Consider the following 19,431-nt stretch of genomic DNA (forward strand, 5'->3'; position numbering starts at 1 on the left):
TGGGCATTTCACGATGATAAATGGCTACTTTATAAGACTTTGACAATGTTTAAGTGTGATTTTGGGTTTTCAAAAAAAAAAACCTTGATTGAGGGTATGGGGAAATGCCGCAGGACATCACACCATAAACGCAAATCAATTTGTGCATAGTATACCTCTTTAATTTGTTCCTTATCCAAAAATGGTCTAAAATTTCGAAATAAATATGTCAAAGAATAAACTTTAGATATTAACTTTCGCAATGATACTTCTAGTTAAGACATTCATTTAAAGTGAATACCAAGAAACTTTTCTCGAATTTGCTCAAATGTGCTCAATATTATTTATTTGCAGTAGAAAAAGAATGGGACTCAAGGATGATCCTTGAGGGACATCCAAGAAAAACAGATTTTAATTTATCTTATTGGCGGTAGAAGCTAAGAAAGCTTAAAAAGTATTTTTGCGATTTTCGATTTTCAGTTTCATTAAGCGAATTGTTAATTGTTGTTTTGACATTGTACATTAGATTAGATTAAAAATCAAAATCAATGAATTTATTTTTTCTTATTTTTTATGAAAATCTCTAATAGTATGTATACAGGATGTCGGGAATTCAATGGACAATGCTTCAAATTTTGTTTTCGACATTCAAAAAATTTATCATTTCATTTATTTAAGATAATAGGGATTTCGATTCAAATAGATTCAAATCTACACATTTTCTCATGTTCTTAGTCGCGATAATTTTATTTTACCCACCTGCAACAAGAGAGATCGACAATTAATAACAATAACACAGGTTGTGAGACCAATTGTGTAAACGGTTTAACTGTGCTTGTAAGTAATCTTTGTTTCAGTTACATTTTCAACTGAAATAGGCTATTTCTCAGGTACTATGAAGAAATCAAGACTATAGAAAGATTAGATAAATCAGGGAATAGCTCCATATCTATGCATACATCTAAAATCTATGATATCAGGAAACAAAAGCTTTCTTATTGGTAGGTACACTGTCTACAGCCAACTGTGATTGTTATTTAGAGAATGTAATCATGGAAATCATGTTCCATTTTTATTTTTTCCTAGACCGTAAGTTTCGCCTGAATCAGATTTTCAAAACAGCAATAACGTCAATAATATGCTGCCCAATTGTACAGCAGATTTAAAAAAATATTTACAGCATAAAATAATAAATTATCAAGGCGTTTCATAATAACGGAAATGCGTTTTCTGTGCTACTTTCTTGAATAATAATAAGTACAAGTTATTTAGAATTTTAACAAATAACAAATTAGTTGCGTTACTTATTACACATAAATCTTCTGCGAAAATAGTACAAAAATTGGCGATCTTGAATTTGTTTCCTTTTCGGTATTATGGTAAATTTGGTAACCTAATCAATTTGATACACAGTAATTGATTCGCAACTATTTTTTTCTGTTTTATATCAACAAACGCTTAAATATCCATTGTTAGACTTGACTGTTTGTCTTTACTGAAATATAAGCAAGGGACAAGTTTTCCTTAAAATTATCCACTTTAGATTGTAGATTAATTATATTAGAGCAGTGTGTATATTACGATACATTAATTACATTTAAAGTTTGAGCTTTCTCGCCATATTCATCCAACCAATGACTGAGTTGAGCACTCAACCTATCAGGCTATATTACCCAAGCGCGGAAACTACACAGTTTATCCATTTGAGGGGCATACATTGTAGTGTCTGTAGTCCTCAGTCTAATCGTAAGAGAAATCACGGATTTGTGTGGTAGAAGAGGCGGCGTACTAGTATCTACTCTCACAGAAAATTCTTTCTTGTTTCTTAAAATGCTTACAATCAGGGCTCTCTTATCTCGGAGTTATTTTTCAGTAACAATACAACTACTGATAAAATGAAGTTTACAGAAACATAACTTGTACTGATAGCGACGCAACATTCACTTCCAATGCATTAAAAAACCAAAGCTTGACCGCCTTGATTTTTCAGCATATGCGGTTTGTTTATTTGTTCAGTGTGTTTTGTAATCGTATGCAAATTATTAAATTACGTGGTAAATATTGTTTTAAAGCACCTAAGGTTAGTCTAGGTCGTGAGAACTGATGGAATTCTACCGCTATTATTGTGTACAGGGTCGTCAAGTTATAATGTTACTAGAAGTAGACAAAATCGTCAAAAATGTAAAATTGTAGTTATTGTACAAGTTGTTGAACTGCAAAATAGTTTATACAGTGTGTAAAAGACCTTCTAATTATCATAAACTGTATTGAGATCCCAATCCAAGTTCAAATTTGTGAACAAACATTAAAAGGTTTCTATGAATCGGTAGATCTAAAAACATTTCAATCGTTAAGCCACATAAACAGTAAAGGACTGTTAAAAATGTGAAAAGGGGTTAACTTTGAAGACAGAGAATACGTGTATAGGCAGAAAATCATGTTGATTTAATTAAAATTCTCAAAATTAAGTAAAATTTATTGAAAGTTGACAAAATGTTCAAAAAAATTAATAGAATCTAATTATAGAAGATCATGGTGATTAGAACATGCATAGGGTCAGTATTTTAATATAAAAAAAATCTCAAAAGTTTGGTTGACATTTCCATAGTAACGAGTCATTTGTTTTAGATTCAATAAAAGGAAAAATCGAGCTCAAAGTAGCCAGTCTCGCATAAATTTCCAAGCAAGAAACATCGTCAAGTTTGTACTTGAAATAACAAAAGCACATCAGTTATAGTCAACAAGTCAGTTAAAAATTACCTAAATTTCCACACACTGCTAAAATCCATGAAAGTTTTTTACCACAACGAGTAGTCCATATAAAGTTTTGACATTTACATTTGAACAAAGGATATATTGTGCAAATAATAAAAGTTAAGAAAATCATAAAGTAAAGTGGCAGCAGTATAGTTCTACGAATTCATGTATGAGTTACAAAACGTCCAGCCAACGATACCTATGAACCGCAGTTAGCAGTGGAATGCAGCTTAGATCCAGAATTCAACTACGAAACCAGCGGAACGAAGCAGAATTGTGAGTTGAAATAATTGCATGCAACGTAAAAGTAAAATTTATTTTTTTAAAGTTTGATATGTCGACATAGTTTTCAAATCATAGCATTGCAAATACAGATAAAAGTGGGAATTTAGGATAATAATTATATGTATATTTAGATTAAGGAGATAATTGTCAATTATAAAATTTCACTTCAAAAATTGTAATATAATCAGATTTGTTAACTTTGAATTTATGTTTCATTTTACAATAAATTTAAGTGAATCAGATAAAACAGAAATTAAGAAAACCGCACGCTGTAGTTGAGTCAGCTCCATACAGAATAAATAAGTATTAAACATTAAAATTCATGGCGCCCAACTAAATAAAAATCTAAAACAAAAATTCAATTCAAACATTCATAACAAAAACATAATAATACAGCAACAGAGTATTCTACACATTAAAAATTTACATTAGTCCAATAGTGGATACTTTAAGCATCTGGTTATGATGAAAAAAAATTGATCTAAAGGAATGGAGTTCTTGCTGTAAGGGCAGATCTTAAATTACATCAAAGTTTCTACTTTTTTTTCCTACAACGTACATTCGTCAGTCAATATGAAGTAAAATCTGTCACCAAATACATGATTACAGGACCGAACTTCGAAAATTATGCTCTGTATTAAGCCGATTCCGAGTTTTATGGGGGTTTATTTGTTTTCAGCTTGGCAGAGCAGATACAAAAACCGACCACTTGGGAAAGCGATATTTTTTTTAAGTAATTTCTTTAAGGCCGGTCCTGCCGTCACCACCGGCCGGCCGCCGCTGTCGCGGGCGGACCGGGGCAACGACAGGCGCCAGCGATCGCGCCGGCCGAGACACAAAGGGCCCCGCAAGTGTGGACTAAATAATTCGAACGCGAGAGGTTATAAAATAGGGTGATCGGACTGCTCCCTGCGGCTCAGCGGCCCGATAGATGGGGCCCTCGTAAAAAAACCTCCTCCGGTACCTTCTGCAAGGCGAAATGATGGATTCGGGCTGTCGGCCCGCTAATCACCTCGCCGCGTGAGTGCCTCGTCCCAAAGACCACTTATCAGTACAGGGTGTTCCATTAAGTAAGGCGACGTACGATATTAGAGAAAGTATATTCACTAGAGCTTCGAAAAAAAAATTGGATGAATAATTCGACCAAGACAAACCGCTGGAAATAATTTGCAAGTTCGTAGCTCGGCCGCTAGGAGGCGCAATCTACACACCAAAACATAAGAGTTGAATTTTTCTCAGAAATGTTTCCTATTCTAGGTATATTAAATAGTACAAATATGGATTCATTGCGCATAACTTTTGTAATTGACATTTTGTTCTATCTGTCGACAGAAAGGGTGGGGGAAGCCCCTAATGTCTGATCAGAAAAATGCATTTTTTAAGGTTTGGCACATCAAAAGCCCATATGGCATAACATCACTTTCTTGTTTTTTTTATCCCAGAGAATTAAGGAAACGAAATAGTGTCGAATAAATAAATGTGTAATGCAAATCCTGGTTTGCTTTCATCTACAACCTAATACAAAGTTACCTACTCTATTTCCTGGGTGTTTGTGTAAGTATAAATGAAAACAGCAACAGTTTTCTCATTTGTAAAGTAGTTTTGAAACGACTATTTGCGATGATTAGATGACGATCACGCCAATTAAAAAATAAGAGACAGTGTAACATTTTAATCATTCATTTGTATACACATTTCACAAGTCCCTTATCAAACAAAGTTCCCAGTATCGCGAGATCGATAAAAAGGTGTAGAAGGGAAACTTGTGGAAAATTTTTGTATCGGGAAAGCATGAAGAAAGGCGGATGAGGGAAAACCTAGGGGAAACGAGTTCAGTTTTTTCGCAACAAGAATTGCAATTCAGTTATTGAAAGCTTGAAACATCGTTTAATAATTTTAATATGAGGCTGCTAGCCTAGTGTTGCACTTTATCTTTTTAACAACTGAAGTATAAACTAACGCAGTGATAATGGTTACTAAATAAATATGTTGTTATTAATAAATTGTTAATTGACGTAAAATTCCGATATACCTTGAGTTACCCAATTGATGTGGAAGACATCAACGATGGTAGAATCTTACAAGGAAGCGACAAATATAAACAAGATATAAATAGACTAAATCTATGGCCAAGCTGTGTTCCGCTCTATGCTCACAACACACAAACTTACTAACTGCCAAAAAAACATGTGCCATACACTCAACCAAGCAAAACTCACACACACAAATGACAATGAAATGTTCGGCTAATACCCCTCAGCAAAAAACCTGGACCGTTCCCCGGCGCGCCAGGCCGATAGGGAAGGCATTAGGGTACCACTATCGAATAAATTGATGGATGCGAAGCATCAGACCAGAGCTAGATTTGATGGAATCAAACTAGCAGAGAAATTTGAAAGAGTTAAAAGTTTTTTTAAGGGTGCCAGAACAAAAATGCTGCTGTCAAACATTTCCTTTAAGCTATTTAAATCGTACGAAACTTTAGATTCTTTCTCGAATATGAGAATGGAATGCCCTGCGGGACTTTTTCCGGCGCTTTGCAAAGGAATGTCTGCGTCCGACCCCTAGTCCTATTCTCCTGTCAGAAGAATTTTTCCTTTAAGGGTTGTTCCAGCGTCTGGCGGTTTTCCTTGCGCAGTCCGGACGGTCTCCTAGAAAGGCCGCCACCTGCTTACGGAGGATGCTCGCCGGATCTTAATCTGGTGCAATTCCCCCAAACTACACTTTTTACCGTGACGATTTCCAGTAAAAAGTTTAGTTCCACAGTCAACTACAACTCTTATTATTTTGTTTGCAGGATTTTCCTGCGAAGGATCGAACGTTCTTAGATCCTGCGGCAATGCGCAGCCTCTGACGCGATATTGATCAACTGGGCGATCCTGGACAGGATGTCTGCGTCCCGCCGAGTTTTCTGCGTTCCTGTTAGGCCACTTCCTGTTTTCCTCTAGGTGAACGGAACAGGAAGTGATTAAGCTCAAGGACTTCCGGTGGAGCTTCGACTGATTAAAGGTAGGTAAGTGACGATGAATGTCCGATATTACTTGCGGTTTCCTGGAATTAACCGGTTTCGTTGGAAAGGCTATGAAATTTCGGGAAAAGCAAGTAAAAGCTCGGTTTTCAGGAAACTTGTAATCGGCCGCCAGGGACGACGAGAGGTGTGGGGATGAAAGCTTTCCTGAAATTGGAGGAAAATTTCCGGAAAACTGGAAACTGGGACAGGAGAACATGATAGGGGCGGAGGTTCGTGGAAATGTGTGTTTCCCAGTCCGCTGAAAAGCTAGGTAGGCTATATTATCTTTATTGAGTCGAGTTTTATTTTAAATTTTTATAAATATTTATTAATTCCATTTGCAAGGAAGCTACTTGATGAAATAGTCCTATTAGACCAGGGCGGATTTGTCGAAATACATATCCCACTTTTTGGATGTAAGAGGGGGCAATATCTTCAGTACAGTTCACATAATAAAAGTGTAGATCCCTAGATCTGAGCGAGGTCCGGAACATTTTATAAAAACACCTATTTTATTTGAGTTTTTGACATATTTTGGAAACTATGCATTCTGGAAGAATATTGAAGAGGAAATAAAGTTTTAGAATTGAATTTTGCACAATATACTGTAGGTTTTTTTTATTTTTAAACAATTAGATTACATTTATCAATTTGCAATTTAGTTTTTTTCCAAAAGTATAATTTTAAAGTACTAGGAAAAACACTTTTTTTTAAGTTAAATTCCGTTTATAATTTCTCGAGATATAAGCTACCAAAGTTTATCGGCATTTACCGTTAATTTATAAACAATTTAGCAATAATCTTTGATCCAGTGGCTTCGTTTTCCCGAGTTCTAAGCTGGAAAAAATTTTCATATCCATACGTAATCGTCAACATAGATAAATCATCGGAAAAGCTGTCGCTCGTACGCACAAAAAGTGACTCAAAATACGAAAAGTGGGGGAGGGGGCTTTCGCTCCGAGACTAAATTCGGAGGATCAAAATGCGAAGGTACGAAAAAAAATTGCATTATCTCTGCTTCTAATGGACCAATTTCGATTTTTTTCTAATCCGATGTCTCGCGAGCCAATGAATTCGAATATCGCAATGCCAACTGTTTAATTTGCACATATTTTGTTATAAAAAAAGTTTATTATTTTATGCATTAAATATACCTTATGCTATTGCATTTTTTCAATGAAAAAATTTGTTTACGTATATATTTCAACACTGAATATGAATATATTTAGTTATAATTAAGTATTTGAAAATTATTTTTTTTGTTAAATACAGATAAAATTTAGAAAAAATAGTAGGTACTTTAAAATTATAATTTTTGAAAAAAATTAAGTTGCAAATTGATAAATGTAATCTAATTGTTTAAAAATAAAAAAAATAGTGTTGACCTTAAAAATTTACTGTGGCTGTCCTAATCAACCGATTTCAATTTTTCAAAAACCATTTGAAGGGTTGAGCAGTCCTTTCTACGTAAAAAATTTTTCAAGTATCTAGATGCTTTATTTGAGGCTGTGCAAAATTTTGAAAATTCGAACATTTTTTTTCAAAATTTAAAAAAAAATTATTTTGCGAGAACTATCGAACCGATTTTAGTGAAATTTGGTGTGTTGTTTTATTATATTCTAAAGTTTTTTTTTACCAAAATTAGAATGCCCTTGGAACAATTAAAATATTTTTAAAAAATTATCTAAAACACTTCATTATTTTGCCTTTTTTTTTCATCAATTATTGCTATTTTGCAACATCGGTAATAAATTTAAACATTTTTAATTTCCAGTATGTTGTGTAAAATTAAATTCTACAACTTTTTTTCCTTTCCAATATTCTTCCAAAATGTATAGATTCCAAGATATAAGTAAAAAACTATAGATAAAATAGGTATTTTTTAAATTTTTTAAACATTTTTGCAATTTAGAAAATGTTCCGGACCTCGCCCAGATCTAGAGATCTAAAATTTTATTAATTGAGTTGTACTGAAGGTAATCCAGAAAAAAAATGTGCTTGCCCCTCAAAACAGATCCGCCCTGGTCTAATAGCATAAATTTGCAATTTTAACAACTGTTGTAACGCTTGTGTATGTAACGTATTTTTCATATCATTGCTGTTTGTTAAATATTTTTTCTTATGTTTCTATTAACATTAATTATTTAAAAAAGTATTATTTAGTGAGTTATTGTTTCTCAGCTTGTTACATTGATTTTCCTTCAAATGTATTATTAAAGTTCACTAGTAAATAATTAAAATATTGAATTTCTATTTTTGTTTTCTACTTCCCTTAAGAATGTGCATATGAAAGGATATTAATTTTTTGCTCGAAAACGAAGCAAGATATAAAAAAAAGTACAGAAACAAAAAACTTGTATTTTTAGTCGCATAATTAGAAAAAATTATGACACCTAAGAAAAAGCAGTGACGTCTCATATATTTACTTATTAATATCAACAGGACTGAGTCCTCGGACGCCGCTGAAATAGATAAAATAAATCAAATTACGTCAGAAGACGTCTACCGTTTTTATAAACAAACATACCAAATTTCAAAAAAATCGGAATTAGGGTTCTCCAGATATTAATAAAAACCTTGTATTTTCTCTAAATTTCAACACCCTGTATCTCCGAAACGAAGCATTTTCGGACATAGAATTATAGGAACTTTCTTTCTTATTTTTGGTCAAGGAAACTCCCCCTGAATTTATTCGCAGTATTAATGGGACACCCTATATACAGGGTGGTCCGAATTTTATGCAGGAAACTTCAAGGACAGACAGATTAAAATAATAGCTGTTTGACTTATAAACATAGGTCTGGAACGGCCTCTTTTTAGAGATACAGGGTGTTGAAGTTGTTAAAAAAATTTGATTTTTTGTTTATATCTCCGGAATCTATTAACCGATCTCAATAAAATTTAATACAGATAATGTACAATAGTAGGCCTTGCATTACTTAAAATATTAACTCTAAAGGTTGAACCAGTGGTGTACAACTGGATAGGATCACCCCTTTTTTATTAAAAAAACCCACGCCACTGTATTTTTTACAAGTTATTGTAACGGATTTATATTCTAATGTACAAAATACGTAAAATAGGTAACTTGAATTTTTCCGTAAATTTCACCGTTCTCAAGTTATTCATACCAATACAATCCCCTTGTGGCAGATACTTCTAACCATAATATTAGAATAATATTTATGTTTATGCTTAAAAGTAAGTGCAATTTATAAGCACTTCAACAAAATTCTCTGCACTCGTCGCTTTCATCTTTTTGGATTAAAAAACGTCTCGGCAACTCGGGATGAGTAAAGCGAAAATTTAAAAAGTTCTACATAAAGATGGTAGAAATCCGTACCATTTACAACCTGTGCAAAATTTAATTCCGGAAGATGCAGAGACCCCTGAATTTTTGTCAGTGGTTGTTAGAGTCACAACATAATCCAGAATTCTTACTAAAAATACTTTGGATCGATGAAGCTACGTTCAATCCTCATGAAATTCGAACAAGATCTTTTCAAGACGAATTTTCTGTGAAAGTGTGGCTCGGAATAATTCGCAATAAAGTTTATGGACCTTTCTTCTTGCTACCATCCAAATTCCCAATAATTTCTAAACTCTCTAGAAAACCATCTATTTGAAATATTACTTTCAAGCATAAACATAAATATTCTTGTAATATTATGGTTTGAAATGTCTGCCACAAGGGGACTGTAATTGGTATGAATAACTTGAGAACGGCGAATCTTAGGAAAAAAATCCAAGTTACCTTTTTTACGTATTTAGTGCATTAGAATATAAATCCGTTACAATATGTTAAAAAAATGCAGTGGCGTAGGTTTTTTTTATAAAAAGAGGGCGACCCCTGTCCAGTTGTACACCACTGGTTGAACCGTTGAACCTCTAGAGCTCGCATTTTAGGGAATGCAAGGCCTACTGTCATACATTATCTGTATCAAATTTTATTGAGATCGGTTAATAGATTCCGGAGATATAAACAAAAAATCATTTTTTTTAACAACTTTGTATCTCTAAAACGAGTCCGTTCTAGACCTATGTTTATAAGGCAAACACCTATTATTTTAAAGAGATCTATCTGCCCACGAAGTTTCCTGCATAAAATTCGGACCACCCTGTATAGCCAGACTAGATTAATTAGGCATTTTTAATAAAAATTTTATATTACATTTTTTTTACCTCTACATCTAGTTTTCTTTTTTTTTTTCAACCAATCTCACTGTTTTGACTTTGTGCTTCTTTAATAAATACTATTGTTTTTCATTTGGCAATTTTCTTATTTTTAATTGCGTTCAAGTGTTACAGACCCAATCAAATAAATTCTATACAAATTTGATTTGAACGTTATCGAGTTTTAAGTATTATTGTACACCGAATAGTGTATTTTTTACCAACGTACGATTAATATTTAACGCCCGTTCACGCTGCCGCGCATATCTCTGACAAATCAAACAAACTAACGCGACTGGATGCGTAGAAAACGCGAGTGGGCCATAAATACGTGCCCGGGCCTGGGAAAACGTAATACGTCTCGTTTTATTCATGACTTTTCCCGTTGGTCGCGTCCCGCATACACCGTTTAAGTGTACACTGCACAGGCAAGTGTAAATGCGAGAATTGGATAAGAATGCAGGCGGTTGTTTGGCTACTTCTGGCCGGCGGACGGCCGCATTGAATGTAGATTTGGGCTGGGCGATTCTCGGAAGGCGTCAAAGCTGCCGCCGCCACGCCGGAGCTCACCTCCGTTAGGCGCGCGGCTGAGCCGCGGTTCAAAACCCAGTCGAAAAACGTCATTATTTTTTCCAGAAACATAACCAAATTTTTTCCCGTTAAAAAGCTCTCTTTTTTCTAATAATCTTTTATTAGAAATCTTTTATTGAATGTTCGTTGTTTAAAGTGAATAAATGTCATTAAGAATAAATGAGGGGCATAGATGCACAACTCGCGCTATCCATAATTTTTTTAAATAGATAGATAGATAGATAGATATTTATTAGTGTTAGTACACAACAAGTGTTTACACACGTCAAAAAAAAAAAATAATTATAGTAGTAATATAAAATCATTATGAAAAAAAAATAATAATACATATACAGCACAGTACACACGCGTATAACAGTGTTGACACGTAACTAGTTCATAATTTAAAAAACAAAGAAAATAGTAATAAAACAATACAAGTACAAGCAATAAATGGTTGTCAAATGTTAAAAAAATGTTTGTAAGAGGACAACAAAACAAACAAACAGTAAATGGTACATGTTAAAATAAGATTATGAGTAATGTAGTAAGAAAAAAAAAACTGAAACATGCAACTGAAGTGTGCGAAGCTACGTCTAAGATAGTCATATTAGGGCGAGATCACTTTTTAAAAATTCTTGCGTAGTATAAAATGCGTTGGTTAATAGAAAGTGTTTTATTTTTCTTTTAAATAAAGTAGGGTTGAGATGACGTACTGGAACTGGTAACGCATTAAAAAACTGGATGCCAAGATATGATGTGCCATTACGTGTTTTACTTAAGCCATGAAAGTTTAAGTTTATGTCATTTTTGTTTCTAGTATTATGAAGGTGGATTTGGCTACGGACAGTAAACGACTCTTCATTTTATTTTACGTACAAAAGGCACCGGAGTATGTAAGTACATGGTAATGTTAAAATACCAAGTTTCTTAAACTGTGCTCTGCAGTCATCTCTGAATTTTAAACCCGAGATTATGCGATTGGCTTTTCTTTGAGTAGCAAAAACGGTATCAGCTGAAGGTGAATGACCCCAAATCAGGATTGCATAGGATATTTGGNATAAAATTAAAAAAAATTAATTATATCATCATACCCCACATATAATTTTTAGGAAATTTTTCTATAAGGGGTAGGGTTTTTTATGAGGGGTAGGTCTTCCATAAGAGTTTTTTAAGAATTTTTAAGGGTTGAAAAGTAATTAAATTTCATAAATTATATTAAAAAACATGAAAGGAACTTTATTCAACATATTTGAAAATTAATTGAATCTTTAAAATACGTAAATCTGCGATTTTCGCATTTTTTCGTACAAGGGTAGTTTTCACCCCCCAAATAGAAAAAAGTACACATCTAGACAATATAACTTTTGAAGTGGGGGGTCAGATGAACTTGTATGCAAATTTTCAGGAAAATCCATGCTATCCGAAGAAATTGGGAGATTTTACTTTATTTTCGCCTTCAGTAACTGGACTAAACCGACTGCCACGTCTACATACGTATACCCGATGATATCAAATGGGCGGATTTACATAAGATTCCCGTAGAAAAATAAGAATGGAGGCCACTAGAATATTGTAACTTGATTTCAAAAGCACTACTAAAAATTAATGAAGGAAATGGACACAGGAAAAGTAAAGTATATATTATTTATTATTTTAGATTCGATAAAACGGGTTAAAAAGTGAAGAGAGTGTGATTGCGCCTGTACAAATTTAAAAAAAAAGGCTACACAAGCAGGTGTCCGCGTTTATGTTCTATTTTCTTGTCTAGGAATAATCGAACTGCAATTTCGAATAATTGATACATAAATCAGTCTGAAGTTAATTTAACCCATACGTATTATAGATTAGAATCGATAATTTAAGAAAAAGCTGTCGCTTCTAGTAAACACGCTAATAACAAAAATTACGATTCCTTGAAAAAAAAAACTAAACGAAGGTTTCTTTTTATAAAAATGTTACTTTAAAATCAAAACGGTTTGAATATAATAAAATTACTACATTTCATCAATTCATATTTAAACATATCTGGGGACTGTATACAGGGTGATCCATTAACGGTACGGAGCGGCTGTATACAGGGTGTTGTTAAACAAGTGCGAAATATTTTAGGGGGTGGTTTTGTGAAAAAAGTTTATATAAACGCAGTTTCATCTGAAGCTATTTTTTTATTGGACTTACTTAGAGTGGAACAGCATCAACCATTACTGTGCATGCCTGAATCGGCTCTAATAAATTTTATCTCCCACAATTAAATCCTTTCCTCAATGTATGCCCGCAAAATAATTCATGAATACGTTGGAACAAATGCTGAAACGGCAATTAATAAGAAAGATACCGATCTGCAGACAATAATGTTACACGTTCTCTAAAAGTAAAAGTCATCCGGACGTAGCGTTAAATTTTTGTGTACATGCGCTGGAAACGAAAATCTTGATTAATGCACTCCCATTACCATAATAAAACCGCAATTACGGAATAATAGCGTTATCCTGCATCCTGAGAACCGACACGTGTTTTTCCCGTAAAAACGTAGTAGGCGTTATGCGATATGCAAATCCAGACGGCCGTGTATTAAAACAATTTATGTGCGGATATTAATTAACGTTTAGTATCGGTGAGGTGTTAGATTAGAATTTTTATTGATCTCCTATCTTCGGAAAGGAAGTGTATAACATCCCCGTATTCAAATACGAAATAATAATAGGTTGGTGGTGTATAATTAAGATGGATCTACATTTATTTATGGGTAATATTTGAAAGTATGGAGATTCGGGTGAGATGCCGGAAAAATTTTACCCGACAATCAAAAAAAAGGATAAGTTCTAGTTTCCAACATCTGATACAATTTATTTCTTTGTGCGTTCAGGGTAATTTTCTTTTACCATTCCAAAATGTATGCAGATTATTGTAATTTCATAATTTCAACGTTTAAAAGTTATTATCTTAAACAAATTATTGTTCAATATTACATAAATCTTCTTTTTCTGGACACCACATTTTCTCAGAAAGGAATGGGGATTTCAAAAATAATTTTTACTTTAAGACAAAGCAGTGGCGTAACATATTTTTCTTCAAAAATATTCAATACAAAACATGTACAGGGTGGGCAAATAAGCGAGGTAAGCGGCTGTATCTCAGAAACTAGTGATCGTAGAGAGCTACGGTAAAAAATTTTATAGGTAAAGTGGGCAAGGGAAAATGCTGGAAATTATTTTCAAGTTTCCAAGATGGCCGCCAGTGGGCGTTTCCACCATATTGAATTACNAACATCAATTTTTCGGTCTTAGATGCGTTTAGGCATAAGTTATTTGAAGTAAACCAATGTAATGCGTCATTCTCGATTATTGGAATGTCCACCGTCAGATCATCCAAAACATTATTAGCTATGGATAAGTTTGTGTCATCAGCGAAAAGAATCGCGAACACGTCGTTTCTCACAGATTTTGGGAAATCATTTATATACAGTAGGAATAGTAGTGATCCCAGAACAGAACCTTGAGGTACCCCGTAATTCAAATTTAATGTATTTGATTTGTAGTTGTTATGAACCACGTATTGTTGTCTATGATAGAGATACGACTGAATAAGTGATATGCTTTCGGGAGTACAACCGTAAAATTGCAATTTGTCAATAAGTATATTATGATGCAATCGAAGGCTTTGGTGAGGTCAACAAACATCGAACACACATACTTACCCTCATCAAACCCACTGTTTATAAATGAAGTCAACCTGTATATTGCAAGTGTAGTTGACATATTACTTCTGAAACCGAATTGATTGGGACTGAAGAGATTACTATTTTCTAGATATTTTTTCAATATTATTTCGTAAATTTTTGCAAAACAAGGGATGATCGATATAGGTCTATAATTTGATGGATCGTTGGTATAATTTTTTTTAAAGATAGGTATAACTTTAGATATTTTGAGACAACTAGGGAAAATATTCTGAGACAGACATAAATTAAGTAACTGAGTAAGAGGAAATATTATAGTGCCTTTAATACTCTTCAATATTTTTACTGAAATATCGTGAGGATCGTAACTTTTTATGTCCTAAATTGAGTTAATGACGCTATCTTGTTCATCGTGTTGAACTACACCATTTTAAAGTTTAGAAGTAATACAAACTCACATTTTCGTATTTATTTTTAAATTGTGAAATCTGTGAATTGTCACATTCTCCTACGATCTGAAGTTCCCAAAACTCACATCATCCATATCCACAAATGAAAAAGCTTAAAGCGATAAACCAATATGGCCGACTGCCTTAGGAGAATGTGAGTTTTGCTTCTCTTATTGTTTTGCTTTCCTAGAAGGTTGGTTCCGTGTTTTCCTATGAGTTTCTGATTAAAAGTAAGATAAGTTTAGTTCTGAAGTTTCATATTTAAATATCTATGAAGAGAAACAAAGCTAAGGTTTTGTGGTTAGAGAATAATTTGGAGCAAAACTACCATTATCCAAAAAGTTGTATGAAAACTCATATTATCCAAACTTTAATTTACTTTCTTGGAGTCAAATATTGTTGTGCTGTCATTTCACCAATTAAGAAGCAAATTTAAAGTTCCAATACAAATACCAAAAAAAATTTCAAAGGCCTTAAGTCACTTGAAATGGTGAGAAATCAGTTATTTCTTCTTCCTGAAGTAATTTTAAAAAGTGGATAATGTGAGTTTTGCATCTATACCCCTCAAATAAAAGGATTAAACTGGATAAATCTTTAATACAGTTAACAAAAAGGTTATGATAACAATAACTAAACTTAAAAAATGAGGCAAACGGTGTTCAGTGTATGTTCATAAAAATAAGGCCCAATTAAATGTCTACCGATGTTTGCCAAACCATTACTGACAAATCGACTTTAGTCCGTCCAAAGAACGTGCCGAAAAAGGTTCTGATCAACAGTATCTACATTTACTACAATTTGAGCTATAAAATTAAGTGTGTTTTTAATGTGACGCTCAGGCAAATACTACAAATTGTAAATTTTGTACTTATGATACCCATTGGTCTTTAAAATTCGCTGAAGGGCTGATTTATTCAAATCCAATTCTCGGCTAGCTTGCCGTATAGAATTTCGTGGATTTTGTTCGAAACACTGTAACGGTCTAGCGGTATTAACATTGTTTCTTACCCTTTGATCAATTATTTGATTTTTCCGAACAGAAAATGCATCTCCATTTTGTCGCAAGGTCGCCTCCAATCTTGTAAAGGTTCAATGATCAGGAATGAGGCGCTCTGGATACCATTATTGATATAACTCTACAAGCCTTCTTGATTTTTTTGTGACTCGCCGTAAATTAGCAACATATCAACTTTTTCTGAATGAGGAATCATTTTGTAAGCACAAAAATTATACGTTTGTCGTTCGTATTGAGCAATGACAAGTATTTTGTGACATTTATGCACTTTAAACAACGAAATTCAATTATTTTCCACGACTACTTGATCCTTCCACCGCTAATGTGATTTTTGGGTGATATTTATTTTAACTCTTTAGGACGATATTGCTTATAATTTTTAAATGGGAAGTAATTCAGAAAAATGTCTCTAATAAAAGTTTATTAGGAAAAAGTGAGCTTTTTCACAGGAAGAAAATTTGGGTATGTTTCTGGAAAAAATTTAATTGATGACGTCATTAGTCATTTCTGTCAAATCCCAAAGATAATCCATTTAGAAAACTGTTCAAATTCCAGATTGTTTCCAATAAAAAAAAACACACCATAGAAATGAGACAACCCCCAAATCCAAAGCTAAAGGCCGTACGGAAGGGGGGCTACACTTGAAAAAAACGGGGACAAACAGCCATTATCCATCGACATTGCCAGTTCCAACGCCATAGTCAGGGATCGAACCCGGACCAGAATAGGAAGTCTGGCCGAGAAATGCTTGCCGCCGCATGCTCGACCGAAGTGTTCCAGTACTCCGTACTGTTTTAGGGAACAAAACCAAAAGAACACCGTCTTTACTTAAGGTAAGGAATATTCATAACACATAGTTGACAGCGAACATTCCCGGAAAATCAGTCCCTAACAAGACCATTACATAAGCGAGTAATAACGCTACTAAATTCCTGGTTTTGCGAATACATTACGAGAATGGTTATTACAGTTATTATATTAAAGAATTTCTTTAATTCAGTATTGAAAAACGACATTTGTCCGGTAATTACGGCCTTAGTTGAGGATGTTTAATATGCAGGAGTAATTTTAATACATGTGTAACTTCTGCGGACAAGCTATCATTACACCGTTATAATAATTACGTAGTTATTACTGCACATTAAACTAAATTTTCTTGTTATACAGGGGTTATACAGGGTGATTCAGTCATTTCGGTCGGCTTAAACTACCGCGCGCTGCACTAAAAATCTCTATTACAGCATACCTGCCCTGTACTTTACCTTTTTAACCGCAAACGCGGGGTTCACGGTTTTGGAGCTTGAACTGTTCAATCTGGGTCAGCGGCTTGGCTATTCTGGGTTCTTGACAGCCATATATAGTCCAGTTACTGAAGCATTTTGGCTACCAATTTTGTCGGAAGCAAAAGATGTTCTATAAGAATTTTTTGTACAGTCAGTACTTTTTGAGTTATTTGCGCCTAAACATGTTCGTCTTTAGCCCAAAAAATGCATCTTTTTGAGCCATTTTTTGCGAATATCTCTTGCGAAAACTTCAAGTTTTATCAAAAAAATGATCATAAGCAAAAATGAAGGTAATTAAAGAGCAGAATTGTTTTTTTATTTTTGTACGTGGTATAGAACCCGAGCTATGACTCCTAGAAGTTGAAGTCAATTTCGAAGATAGCTATAATCCAAACGTTCAGCGTCCTGTAGCGGAAAAATTAAAGGGTTTTCGAGGAAAACTTATATAAGTAACACCTATTAAAGTTCTTGAAAAAACCTTTAAATTGAGTGGTGGTGGAAATCGTTAGCATGAAAACTAATGAAGTTACAAATAAAATGATTGTCTTGATTTTTGAGAAAAAAAATCGGTATTAAAATTAATGACTTGATGGAAAAAAAAATTAAACGTATTCCTTCTGCAATTTACTTTACTTATGTATTAACAGTAGATTCTGGGAATTTGAACGATTTTAGAAGCCTAAATTAAAAAAAAATCATTTACTTTTGAATAAAATTTTTTAATTCTTTAAAAAATCGTCTTTTTTCAAAATATTTCAAAAACTAACAAAGTTATAAGAAAAATTATAGAATATGAAATTGTAGGTTTTTTCTTACTGAACAATTTGCTTTTTTTAAATTTTTGTAGAACTAAATTTGACTGAGTCTGAACTAAGCCCAAAACAGGCAGTCTTGAACCCTTTTATCTCACAAATCTAAAAAACGAAGGGCTCAAATCACAGAACTTAAAGCACATTAAATTCCCTACAAAATGGTTTGTTGAGTAAATTTATAACTTTAAAATTATGTACAAAAGTTATGGTAAAAAAATTAATCGCATTTTTCGGTAAAATTTTCGGTGCGGGTAAATTACGATCATCTTTGTGTATTTTGGAACACGTGTGAACTAGGGGGTCCAAGTCCCGGGACCAAAAGGCCATTCGGGACTTCGGGACCTGGCTAAAAAATCCCGGGACTAGTCCCGAAGTCCCGAATATAACAAGTAGGCGGATTTTTTACCTTATTTACGATTTACGACTAGGACGAATGGTAAATAAAACAGCTGTGTACCATTTAAAACGTTGCAACATTTACTAGACAACTAAACATACAAAATAAAAACACAAAATAACAGGAAATAAATGTAAAAACATAAACGCAAGTTTCTATATATTTAATGAAACACTGAAACGTGGAAGTTGGAAGTCGCTTACGTGACATCGCTAATCGCTATTCGCTCTCAGTTGATTTTGATTAAAATAAAATTTTAAGGCAACTAAAGCATTAATAGATTCATTTCCCAAAGAAGATCTTACTTTCGTGGCGAAAGAACCGGCTACTGAAAAAGCCCTCTCAGATTCAACACTCGTAGGAGGAATGGTTGACAAATATTCATAAGCCAACTGCAAGAATTGGCCACGATTACCCCCGTTTTGAAAGAGGCTCATTTCCTTTTCTATAACGGTTTTGAAGCTGCCTCGTCCCGATGGAATTACAGCTATTGGTGACACCATTTTGGCATTTTCCAATGCCATGTTTAATTTTTCTTTCAATGATGTGAAGTTAACTTTATCTTGGCGAAGTTGAGCAAGAGGAATTTCTTCTTCAGAATCTTCCGCTTCCACCTCTATTGAAACTGTTGAACAAGACAACCTTTTCACTAATTTTCTTATAAATGTTGAAATCGTTTTGGTATCTGCATCTGCTGGAGAAAACCATCTTTTCGAAATAGCCAGATAATCTTTCGGATTGGTTAGGTAACTCATTACTTGGGAAGCTGTAGTTCTTCTCTCATTCACTCGGGCTTTAAGTGAAGCGAACAAACGAATACTTAAGGGGCTATTTATTTGTTTCAGCTCCTCAAACATAAAATTGAAAGCAATATCAGATGTGTAAAGATTTGCATCACTGCGACACAAAGCTAACACGGTAAGCCTGACAGGCTCCAAACAATTCACAAGTCCTGTCAAAATTTCAAAATCGGCATTACTCAATGTATTTGGAATGGCAAGGTCAATTAGAGTTTTCTG

The 19,431-nt window shown here is 33.7% G+C and overlaps 1 protein-coding gene across 3 annotated transcripts in view; it reads right to left on the minus strand.

The window, feature by feature from the left end:
• Positions 1-19,431, minus strand: part of LOC108911719 (zinc transporter ZIP11) — a 125,404-nt gene that overhangs the window by 61,378 nt on the left and 44,595 nt on the right. The gene's annotated exons all lie outside the window — the stretch shown is intronic.

This window comes from Anoplophora glabripennis, unplaced genomic scaffold, assembly GCF_000390285.2.
Source record: "Anoplophora glabripennis isolate ALB-LARVAE unplaced genomic scaffold, Agla_2.0 scaffold149, whole genome shotgun sequence".
NCBI lineage: Eukaryota > Metazoa > Arthropoda > Insecta > Coleoptera > Cerambycidae > Anoplophora > Anoplophora glabripennis.